Source organism: Bufo bufo, chromosome 7 (genome assembly GCF_905171765.1).
Source record: "Bufo bufo chromosome 7, aBufBuf1.1, whole genome shotgun sequence".
NCBI classification, from domain to species: domain Eukaryota; kingdom Metazoa; phylum Chordata; class Amphibia; order Anura; family Bufonidae; genus Bufo; species Bufo bufo.
Window position 1 is genome coordinate 235,341,176 of NC_053395.1, and position 13,418 is coordinate 235,354,593.

Here is a 13,418-nt window from a genome sequence, read left to right on the forward strand (position 1 = left end):
GTATATTGTGGGGCACAGTGTAGCGGTATACTGTATATTGTGGGGCACAGTGTAGAGGTATACTGTATATTGTGGGGCACAGTGTAGCGGTATACTGTATATTGTGTGGGGCACAGTGTAGCGGTATACTGTATATTGTGGGGCACAGTGTAGCGGTATACTGTATATTGTGTGGGGCACAGTGTAGCGGTATACTGTATATTGTGGGGCACAGTGTAGCGGTATACCGTATATTGTGGGGCACAGTGTAGAGGTATACTGTATATTGTGGGGCACGGTGTAGCGGTATACTGTATATTGTGGGGCACAGTGTAGAAGTATACTGTATATTGTGGGGCACAGTGTAGAGGTATACTGTATATTGTGGGGCACAGTGTAGAGGTATACTGTATATTGTGGGGCACAGTGTAGCGGTATACTGTATATTGTGGGGCACAGTGTAGAGGTATACTGTATATTGTGCGGCACAGTGTAGCGGTATACTGTATATTGTGGGACACAGTGTAGCGGTATACTGTATATTGTGGGACACAGTGTAGAGGTATACTGTATATTGTGGGGCACAGTGTAGAGGTATACTGTATATTGTGGGGCACAGTGTAGAGGTATACTGTATATTGTGGGGCACAGTGTAGAGGTATACTGTATATTGTGGGGCACAGTGTAGAGGTATACTGTATATTGTGGGGCACAGTGTAGAGGTATACTGTATATTGTCGGGCACAGTGTAGCGGTATACTGTATATTGTGGGGCACAGTGTAGAGGTATACTGTATATTGTGTGCACAGTGTAGAGGTATACTGTATATTGTGGGGCACAGTGTAGAGGTATACTGTATATTGTGGGGCACAGTGTAGAGGTATACTGTATATTGTGTGGCACAGTGTAGAGGTATACTGTATATTGTGGGGCACAGTGTAGAGGTATACTGTATATTGTCGGGCACAGTGTAGAGGTATACTGTATATTGTGTGGCACAGTGTAGAGGTATACTGTATATTGTGTGGCACAGTGTAGAGGTATACTGTATATTGTGGGGCACAGTGTAGAGGTATATTGTGGGGCACGGTGTAGAGGTATATTGTGGGGCACAGTGTAGAGGTATACTGTATATTGTCGGGCACAGTGTAGCGGTATACTGTATATTGTCGGGCACAGTGTAGAGATACTGTATATTGTCGGGCACAGTGTAGAGGTATATTGTGGGGCACGGTGTAGAGGTATATTGTGGGGCACGGTGTAGAGGTATACTGTATATTGTGGGGCCCCCTATCGTCTGTTCCAGCCCAGCAGCCCCCCTTATGTGCCAGGATTGTCATTTTTACATATAAAAAAATAAAAATAAACTTATACTTACCTCCTCCAGGATGCGATGCAGGCCTCTTCTGGCCGGTGTCCCTCGCTGGCTCAGGCGGCGCGATGAGGTCCTCGTGCCGCCTGCACCGGCCTCTTATAGGCTGCCGGCATAGTGCCGGCAGCCTATCGGAGGAACAGGGGGGGGACACACCTCGCCCTGCCGCATTACAGACATTTGTATCGCCGTCCTGAGGACAGCGATACAGATGAGATGACTTTGGAGATGAGTGAGCGCTTCCACAACGGAAGCGCAGCGCAGCGCTCATCTCCTGCTGTGCCCTGCCTGCGCCCCCCTTCTGACAGCGCCCCGGGCGGCTGCCTGCCCCAAGAAACGGCCCTGCATTAGGCACAGCATAGTACTCTGTTTAATACAGCTGGGAAGGTGGTGTGTGGTTGAGCGGTGCTAGTGCACTCCCGCCTACCTCTACACCTTACTGACCCTTTATTCACAGCATCTCTCATGGGGCAGTGTTTTTAACCCTTTAGGTAGCTCACAAAATATCTTTTACTATTTTATCTTTAAAACTGGTGAAAAGTTATGTTTTATTAGTCTGGGACAAGAGTGGTTAGTAGCCGGTTAGGGGGGGGGGGGTGGGGTGGGGGGGGGGTGGTGTGTGTGTGTGTGTGTGTGTGTGTGTGTGTGTGTGTGTGTGTATGTGTATGTGTATATGTATGTGTATGTGTATATGTATATGTATATGTATATGTATGTATATATGTATATATACAGTCATGTGAAAAAATTAGGACACCCTTTGAAAGCATGTGGTTTTTTGTAACATTTTTAATAAATGGTTATTTCATCTCCGTTTCAACAATACAGAGAGATTAAAGTAATCCAACTAAACAAAGAAAACTGAAGAAAAGTCTTTTCAAGATCTTCTGTAAATGTCATTCTACAAAAATGCCTATTCTAACTGAGGAAAAAGATAGGACACCCTTGCCCCTAATAGCGAGTGTTACCTCCTTTGGCTGAAATAACTGCAGTGAGACGGTTCTTGTAGCCATCTACCAGTCTTCGACATCGGTCTGAGGAAATTTTACCCCACTCCTCAATGCAGAACTTTTTCAGCTGTGAGATGTTTGAGGGGTTTCTTGCACGTACAGCCCTTTTCAAGTCACCCCACAGCATCTCAATGGGATTCAAATCTGGACTTTGACTTGGCCATTCCAGGACTCTCCATTTCTTCTTTTTCAGCCAATCTTTGGTTGATTTACTAGTATGTTTTGGGTCATTGTCATGTTGCATGGTCCAGTTCCGCTTCAGCTTTAATTTTCTAACTGATGGTCTCACATGTTCTTCAAGCACCTTCTGATACACAGTAGAATTCATCGTGGATTCTATGATGGTGAGCTGACCAGGTCCTGCTGCAGCAAAGCAGCCCCAAACCATGACACTTCCACCTCCATGCTTCACAGTTGGTATGAGGTTCTTTTCTTGGAATGCTGTGTTTGGTTTACGCCAAACATGTCCTCTGCTGTTGTGTCCAAATAATTCAATTTTGGACTCATCTGTCCAAAGAACATTATTCCAGAAGTCCTGGTCTTTGTCAACTTTATCGCTGGCAAATGTCAGTCTGGCCTCGATGTTTCTCTTGGAAAGCAAAGGTTTCCTCCTTGCACACCTCCCATGCAAGTTAAACTTGTACAGTCTCTTTCTGATTGTAGAGGCATTTACTTCTACATCAACAGTAGCCAGAGCCTGCTGTAGTTCTCGAGATGACACTTTAGGGTTTTTGGATACCTCTTTTAGCATCTTGCGGTCTGCTCTTGGGGTGAACTTGCTGGGGCGACCAGTCCTGGGCATGTTGGCAGTTGTTTTGAAAGCCCTCCACTTGTAGACTATCTTCCGGACAGTGGAATGGCTGATTTCAAAATCTTTTGAGATCTTTTTAAATCCCTTCCCAGACTCATAGGCTGCTACAATCTTTTTTCTGAAGTCCTCTGACAGCTCTTTTGCTCTCACCATGGTGCTCACTCTCACTTCAACAGTCAGGAGCACACCAAACTAAATGTCTGAGGTTTAAATAGGGCAAGCCTCATTCAACATGCAGAGTAACGATCTACTAATTATGTGCACCTGGTGTGATATACCTGTGTGAGATCTGAGCCAATTTAAGAGGGAATACATGTGAGGGTGTCCTATCTTTTTCCTCAGTTAGAATAGGCATTTTTGTAGAATGACATTTACAGAAGATCTTGAAAAGACTTTTCTTCAGTTTTCTTTGTTTAGTTGGATTACTTTAATCTCTCTGTATTGTTGAAATGGAGATGAAATAACCATTTATTAAAAATGTTACAAAAAACCACATGCTTTCAAAGGGTGTCCTAATTTTTTCACATGACTGTATATGTATATATATATATATATATATATATATACATATACATTTTTTTCACATGCTGTTGTGCAAATGGGATAGACAACAGGTGGAAATTATAGGCAATTAGCAAGACACCCCCAATAAAGGAGTGGTTCTGCAGGTGGTGACCACAGACCACTTCTCAGTTCCTATGCTTCCTGACGTTTTGGTCACTTTTGAATGCTGGCGGTGCTTTCACTCTAGTGGTAGCATGAGATGGAGTCTACAACCCACACAAGTGGCTCAGGTAGTGCAGCTTATCCAGGATGGCACATCAATGCGAGCTGTGGCAAGAAGGTTTGCTGTGTCTGTCAGCGTAGTGTCCAGAGCATGGAGGCGCTACCAGGAGACAGGCCAGTACATCAGGAGACGTGGAGGAGGCCGTAGGAGGGCAACAACCCAGCAGCAGGACCGCTACCTCTGCCTTTGTGCAAGGAGGAACAGGAGGAGCACTGCCAGAGCCCTGCAAAATGACCTCCAGCAGGCCACAAATGTGCATGTGTCTGCTCAAACGGTCAGAAACAGACTCCATGAGGGTGATATGAGGGCCCGACGTCCACAGGTGGGGGTTGTGCTTACAGCCCAACACCGTGCAGGACGTTTGGCATTTGCCAGAGAACACCAAGATTGGCAAATTCGCCACTGGCTCTTCACAGATGAAAGCAGGTTCACACTGAGCACATGTGACAGAGTCTGGAGACGCCGTGGAGAACGTTCTGCTGCCTACAACATCCTCCAGCATGACCGGTTTGGCATTGGGTCAGTAATGGTGTGGGGTGGCATTTCTTTGGAGGGCCGCACAGCCCTCCATGTGCTCGCCAGAGGTAGCCTGACTGCCATTAGGTACAGAGATGAGATCCTCAGACCCCTTGTGAGACTATATGCTGGTGCGGTTGGCCCTGGGTTCCTCCTAATGCAAGACAATGCTAGACCTCATGTGGCTGGAGTGTGTCAGCAGTTCCTGCAAGACGAAGGCATTGATGCTATGGACTGGCCCGCCCGTTCCCCAGACCTGAATCCAATTGAGCACATCTGGGACATCATGTCTCGCTCTATCCACCAACGTCACGTTGCACCACAGACTGTCCAGGAGTTGGCAAATGCTTTAGTCCAGGTCTGGGAGGAGATCCCTCAGGAGACCGTCCGCCACCTCATCAGGAGCATGCACAGGCGTTGTAGGGAGGTCATACAGGCACGTGGAGGCCACACACACTACTGAGCCTCATTTTGACTTGTTTTAAGGACATTACATCAAAGTTGGATCAGCCTGTAGTGGGTTTTTTCACTTTAATTTTGAGGGTGACTCCAAATCCAGACCTCCATGGGTTGAAAAATTAGATTTCCATTTTTTAATTTTTGTGTGATTTTGTTGTCAGCACATTCAACTATGTAAAGAACAAAGTATTTCAGAAGAATATTTAATTACTTTAGATCTAGGATGTGTTATTTGTGTGTTCCCTTTTATTTTTTTGAGCAGTGTATATAGACACACGTATACTACTACAGAGGGATCTGGATAGATTGGACTCTTGGGCAGATAAGTGACAAATAAGGTTTAACACTGACAAATGTAAGGTTATGCACATGGGAAGGAATAATGCAAGTCACCCGTACATACTACATGGTAAAACACTCGGTAACACTGATATGGAAAAGGATCTAGGAATTTTAGTGAACAGTAAACTAAGCTGTAGAGACCAGTGTCAGGCAGCTGCTGCCAAGGCCAATAAGATAATGGGTTGCATCAAAAGGGGCATAGATGGCGGTGATGAGAACATAGTCCTACCACTTTACACATCACTAGTCAGACCACACATGGAGGACTGTGTACAGTTCTGGGCTCCTGTGAACAAGGCAGACATAGCAGAGCTGGAGAGGGTTCAGAGGAGGGCAACTAAAGTAATAACTGGAATAGTACCCTGTTAGATTATCAACATTTAGGGTTATTCACGTTAGAAAAAAGACGATTGAGGGGAGATCTAATAATTATGTATAAATATATCAGGGGTCAGTACAGAGATCTATCCCATCATCTTTTTATTTATGTGACTGTGACGAGGGGACATCCTCTGCGTCTGGAGGAAAGAAGGTTAGTACACAAACATAGAAGAGGATTCTTTACTGTAAGAGCAGTGAGACTATGGACTCTATACTGTAAGAGCAGTGAGACTATGGACTCTATACTGTAAGAGCAGTGAGACTATGGACTCTTTACTGTAAGAGCAGTGAGACTATGGACTCTTTACTGTAAGAGCAGTGAGACTATGGACTCTATACTGTAAGAGCAGTGAGACTATGGACTCTTTACTGTAAGAGCAGTGAGACTATGGACTCTATACTGTAAGAGCAGTGAGACTATGGACTATATACTGTAAGAGCAGCGAGACTATGGACTCTATACTGTAAGAGCAGCGAGACTATGGACTCTATACTGTAAGAGCAGTGAGATTATGGACTCTATACTGTAAGAGCAGTGAGACTATGGACTCTTTACTGTAAGAGCAGTGAGACTATGGACTTTACGGTAAGAGCAGTGAGACTATGGACTCTTTACTGTAAGAGCAGTGAGACTATGGACTCTTTACTGTAAGAGCAGTGAGACTATGGACTCTCTACTGTAAGAGCAGTGAGACTATGGACTCTCTACTGTAAGAGCAGTGAGACTATGGACTCTATACTGTAAGAGCGGTGAGACTATGGACTCTATACTGTAAGAGCGGTGAGACTATGGATTCTGTACTGTAAGAGCAGTGAGACTATGGACTCTTTACTGTAAGAGCGGTGAGACTATGGACTCTTTACTGTAAGAGCGGTGAGACTATGGACTCTTTACTGTAAGAGCGGTGAGACTGTGGACTCTATACTGTAAGAGCGGTGAGACTATGGACTCTTTACTGTAAGAGCGGTGAGACTATGGACTCTTTACTGTAAGAGCGGTGAGACTATGGACTCTTTACTGTAAGAGCGGTGAGACTATGGACTCTTTACTGTAAGAGCGGTGAGACTATGGACTCTTTACTGTAAGAGCGGTGAGACTATGGACTCTTTACTGTAAGAGCGGTGAGACTATGGACTCTATACTGTAAGAGCGGTGAGACTATGGACTCTCTACTGTAAGAGCAGTGAGACTATGGACTTTACGGTAAGAGCAGTGAGACTATGGACTCTTTACTGTAAGAGCAGTGAGACTATGGACTCTTTACTGTAAGAGCAGTGAGACTATGGACTCTCTACTGTAAGAGCAGTGAGACTATGGACTCTCTACTGTAAGAGCAGTGAGACTATGGACTATTTACTGTAAGACAGACTATGGACTCCCATCATCTATTTATCCCCAGGATTGTGACAAGGGGATATCCTGTGTGTCTGGAGGAAAGAAGGTTTGTGCACAAACATAGAAGAGGATTCTTTACTGTAAGAGCAGTGAGACTATGGACTCTTTACTGTAAGAGCAGTGAGACTATGGACTCTATACTGTAAGAGCGGTGAGACTATGGATTCTTTACTGTAAGATCAGTGAGACTATGGACTCTATACTGTAAGAGCAGTGAGACTATGGACTCTATACTGTAAGAGCAGTGAGACTATGGACTCTATACTGTAAGAGCAGTGAGACTATGGACTCTATACTGTAAGAGCAGTGAGACTATGGACTCTTTACTGTAAGAGCAGTGAGACTATGGACTCTTTACTGTAAGAGCGGTGAGACTATGGACTCTGTACTGTAAGAGCGGTGAGACTATGGACTCTTTACTGTAAGAGCGGTGAGACTGTGGACTCTTTACTGTAAGAGCAGTGAGACTGTGGACTCTATACTGTAAGAGCAGTGAGACTGTGGACTCTATACTGTAAGAGCAGTGAGACTATGGACTATATACTGTAAGAGCAGTGAGACTATGGACTCTTTACTGTAACAGCAGTGAGACTATGGACTCTTTACTGTAAGAGCAGTGAGACTATAGACTCTTTACTGTACGAGCAGTGAGACTATGGACTCTTTACTGTAATATCAGCGAGACTATGGACTCTTTACTGTAAGAGCAGCGAGACTATGGACTCTATACTGTAAGAGCAGTAAGACTATGGACTCTTTACTGTAAGAGCAGTGAGACTATAGACTCTTTACTGTACGAGCAGTGAGACTACTGTAACAGCAGTGAGTCCACAGTCTTACTGTTCGTGATGGCGAGTAACTCGTGGTGAGTTCACTAATACATCCAGGCCCCTCCTGAAGTCTATTTCTGGAGTGTAATAATATTACAGGCTATAGCTACTAGAGAAGGTTGGTTGATCCAGGGAGTTATTCTGATGCCTGATTGGAGTTGGGAAGGAATTTCTGTCCCCAAAGTGAGGAAAATTGGCTTCTACCTTTTTTTTGCCTTCCTCTGGATCAACTCTCAGGATGACAGCCGGCTCTTTTTTCAGCCTGATATACTATGTTACTATGACCCTATGCAAGGAGTCTGCAGAGAAGGGCCTCATCCCGTGCTCGGCTGCTGGAGCAGCTTATTCCTTCTGCTGAGCAGAAATGAATCTTGGCAGCAGAAGGTCTTCCGTCTCCTCTCAACATCTGCAGAGGCAGTTCCTTGGCCCTTATAGTGTCCGATCCAGAAACAAACTGAACCTGTAGAGTTTCAAACAGGAGGGGTTGAACAGTAGGTAGTAAATCCTTCAGGTGGTAGAGACATCTCAATTGAGTGCTCCTTGGTCCAGACTCTGAGACGTATTAGTAGGCAATAGGTTCCACAATTTGTCCGGTGGAGAATATATTCTGGGGCTCCTGGACTCCCCATGAGAAGGCTGTGTCCCCAAATCTCAAACAACTTGGCTAATGAAATTCTCTGCAGATGCAGGAGAAAGTAGTGTATGTAGGGCTGGACAATACATCAACAAGCAGGGTGCCCCCAATCAGAGCCCCTTCTCAAGAAGTGAAGGCATGGGCAGAGCTGAAGGTCTCCCGCTCACCTGCTGTGCATGTTCAAGGTTCCTGCAACATTCCTGACCTACTGGGTCAAGGTCTAGCAGTCCTAGGAGAACGGGGACGTAGCAGAGACTGACCTCACAGTGTCTCCCTGGGGCTACTGCTAGAAGAGATAGAAGACGTATTATTAATATTGTTAAGCAAGCAAAGCAGGAGGGGGACGTGGATGTTCTTGTCCATCTAGGGACAAATGACCTGGCTTGCAATGAAGTGTCAGAGGTGAAAAAATCTTTTATCACACTTGGTAATGACGTACAGGATTTTGCATCCACCATTTCATTTCCTGAAGTTCTGCCTGTGCATAATGTTCAGAATGATAGGCAGAGGCGCATAAAGGAGTTCAACATATGGCTTGGTAAATGGTGTCAAGAGCAAGGATTTGGCTTTGTTTCTCATGATAGCTCTACTTGGAATAGAAAGGAACTGTACAAAAAAGATGGTTTGCATCTTTCTCTCAAAGGAACAAATGTACTTAGTGAACAACTCCAAGAATTTGCGAAAGAGTATTTAAACTAGGAAGGGGGGAGCAAAAGAGTGAAAATAAGAGTCCAATTGCCCCCCGAAACATAGAATGTGTCGGCAGATAAGAACCATTTGGCCCATCTAGTCTGCCCAATATACTGAGTACTATGGATAGCCTTATGCCTATCCCATGCATGCTTAACCTCCTCCACTGTATTTGCAGCTACCACTTCTGCAGGAAGGCTATTCCATGCATCCACTACTCTCTCAGTAAAGTAATACTTCCTTATATTACTTTTAAACCTTTGCCCCTCTAATTTAAAACTGTGTCCTCTTGTGGTAGTTTTTCTTCTTTTAAATATGCTCTCCTCCTTTACCGAGTTGATTCCCTTTATGTATTTAGCAGTTTCTCTCATCTCCCCTCTGTCTCTTCTTTCTTCCAAGCTATACATATTAAGGTCCTTTAACCTTTCCTGGTAAGTTTTATCCTGCAATCCATGTACTAGTTTAGTAGCTCTTCTCTGAACTCTCTCTAGAGTATCTATATCCTTCTGGAGATATGGCCTCCAGTACTGCGCACAATACTCCAAGTGAGGTCTCACCAGTGTTCTGTACAGCGGCATATGCACTTCACTCTTTCTACTGCTTATACCTCTCCCTATACATCCAAGCATTCTGCTGGCATTTCGTGCTGCTCTATTACATTGTCTTCCCACCTTTAAGTCTTCTGAAATAATTACTCCTAAATCCCTTTCCTCAGATACTGAGGTCAGGACTGTGTCAAATATTCTATATTCTGCCCTTGGGTTTTTACGCCCCAGGTGCATTATCTTGCACTTATCCACATTAAATTTCAGTTGCCAGAGTTCTGACCATTCTTCTAGTTTTCCTAAATCCTTTTCCATTTGGCGTTTCCCTCCAGGAACATCAACCCTGTTACATATCTTTGTGTCATCAGCAAAAAGACAAACCTTCCCATCGAGGCCTTTTGCAATATCACTTATGAAGATATTAAACAAAATCGGTCCCAGTACAGATCCCTGTGGAACCCCACTGGTAACATGACCTTGTTTTGAATGTTCTCCATTGACTACAACCCTCTGTTGTCTGTCACTCAGCCACTGCCTAATCCACTCAACAATATGGGAGTCCAAGCCCAAAGACTGCAGTTTATTGATAAGTCTTCTATGTGGGACAGTGTCAAAAGCCTTACTAAAATCTAGATATGCGATGTCTACTGCACCTCCAAACAATGCCAGAACAGGTCAGAAGCACAGAGGTTAAGAAATGATAAGCTCAGAGTCCTGTCTACAAATGCTCGCAGTTTAGGTAAAAAAATTAATGAACTTGGGTCAATAATGGCATCTGAGAATGTAGATTTAGTGGCTGTTACGGAGACCTGGTTTAATGAAAGAAATGACTGGGACATAACCATACCAGGGTACTCTTTATACAGAAGAGACAGAGAAGGCAAGAAAGGAGGAGGAGTGGCCCTGTATGTGAAAGATAGCATTAAATCTAACCTAATACAAGTTGGTGAGGCCAACATAGAGCCAGTTTGGGTTACGTTGCAGTTTGCTAACCATGCAGTAACTCGTGTAGGTGTGATATATAGACCACCTGGTCAAGTTAAAGAACTAGATGATCTACTAGTTGAAGAAATAGCTAAAATGACAATGAAAGGAGAAGTTATCATTATGGGAGATTTCAATCTTCCAGATATAAACTGGAAAACCAAAATAGCAAGTTCTACCAGGAGTACAGATATTCTAAATTCCCTACTGGGGTTATCTCTACAACAAGTGGTCGAGGAGCCAACCCGGAGGGAGGCCATTTTGGATTTGGTATTCACAAACGGGGATTCGGTATATGATGTCATTGTAGGCGAAACCTTGGGATCTAGTGATCACCAGTCAGTGTGGTTTAATATAAGAACTGTGAAAGAGTCCCACCACACAAAAACAAAAAGTTTTAGATTTTAGAAAAACAGACTTTTCAAAAATGAAATTAGTCATAAATGAGTCCTTATCAGACTGGAACGGATTACATGGAGTCCAGGAGAAATGGGACTACTTAAAAGGTGCATTATTGAAGGCAACAGAAAATTGCATTAGACTCATCAGTAAAAGCAAAAAAAGGAGGAGACCACTGTGGTACTCATCAGAAGTGGCCCAAATCATTAAAAATAAAAAGCTAGCATTTTGTAATTATAAAAACACCAGAGCAATGAAGATAAGGAAATCTACAAGATTAGGCAGAGAGAGGCCAAGCAAGTTATAAGAACTTCTAAAGCGCAGGCAGAAGAAAAACTAGCTCAGTCTATGAAAGAAGGGGATAAGACATTCTTCAGATATATAAATGAAAAAAGGAAATTAAAACAAGGAATAACTAAATTAAAAACAAAGGACGGAAGGTATGTAGAAGAGAATAAAGGGCTAGCCGACTGCCTTAATGAATACTTCTGTTCAGTTTTTACAAAAGAAAAAGGAGAAGGACCTCCACTAGAAAGAATGACTATTAAATCGTTTGATGCATGTATCTTTACAGAGGAAGATGTTCTAAGTTTGCTGTCTAAGGTGAAGACAAATAAGTCACAGGGGCCTGATGAGATACACCCAAAATTATTAAAAGAGCTTAGTGGTGAGCTGGCAAAACCGTTAACAGATTTATTTAACCAATCATTAGTAACAGGAGTCGTCCCGGAAGATTGGAAATTGGCAAATGTCGTGCCCATTCACAAGAAAGGTAGTAGGGAGGAATCGAGCAACTATAGACCAGTGAGTCTGACATCAATAGTAGGCAAATTAATGGAAACCCTATTAAAGGATAGGATTGTGGAACATCTAAAATCCCATGGATTGCAAGATGAAAAACAACATGGGTTTACTTCAGGGAGATCATGTCAAACAAATCTTATAGATTTTTTTGACTGGGTGAATAAAATAATAGACGGTGGAGGTGCAGTAGACATCGCATATCTAGATTTTAGTAAGGCTTTTGACACTGTCCCACATAGAAGACTTATCAATAAACTGCAGTCATTGAGCATGGACTCCCATATTGTTGAGTGGATTAGGCAGTGGCTGAGTGACAGACAACAGAGGGTTGTAGTCAATGGAGAACATTCAAAACAAGGTCATGTTACCAGTGGGGTTCCACAGGGATCTGTACTGGGACCGATTTTGTTTAATATCTTCATAAGTGATATTGCAAAAGGCCTCGCTGGGAAGGTTTGTCTTTTTGCTGATGACACAAAGATATGTAACAGGGTTGATGTTCCTGGAGGGAAACGCCAAATGGAAAAGGATTTAGGAAAACTAGAAGAATGGTCAGAACTCTGGAAACTGAAATTTAATGTGGATAAGTGCAAGATAATGCACCTGGGGCGTAAAAACCCAAGGGCAGAATATAGAATATTTGACACAGTCCTGACCTCAGTATCTGAGGAAAGGGATTTAGGAGTAATTATTTCAGAAGACTTAAAGGTGGGAAGACAATGTAATAGAGCAGCACGAAATGCCAGCAGAATGCTTGGATGTATAGGGAGAGGTATAAGCAGTAGAAAGAGTGAAGTGCTTATGCCGCTGTACAGAACACTGGTGAGACCTCACTTGGAGTATTGTGCGCAGTACTGGAGTCCATATCTCCAGAAGGATATAGATACTCTAGAGAGAGTTCAGAGAAGAGCTACTAAACTAGTACATGGATTGCAGGATAAAACTTACCAGGAAAGGTTAAAGGACCTTAATATGTAGAGCTTGGAAGAAAGAAGAGACAGAGGGGATATGATAGAAACTGCTAAATACATAAAGGGAATCAACTCGGTAAAGGAGGAGAGAAGATTTAAAAGAAGAAAAACTACCACAAGAGGACACAGTTTTAAATTAGAGGGGCAAAGGTTTAAAAGTAATATAAGGAAGTATTACTTTACTGAGAGAGTAGTGGATGCATGGAATAGCCTTCCTGCAGAAGTGGTAGCTGCAAATACAGTGGAGGAGGTTAAGCATGCATGGGATAGGCATAAGGCCATCCTTCATATAAGATAGGGCCGGGGGCTATCCATAGTATTCAGTATATTGGGCAGACTAGATGGGCCAAATGGTTCTTATCTGCCGACACATTCTAGGTTTCTATGAGAGGACCTGAACACTGGAATGCGGGACGCAGTGGAGACTGATCTCATGGCGACCGGCACCAGAGGATGGGACGCGGCAGACACTGAGCTCACAGAGTCCAGGTCCACTGCCAAAGTGGA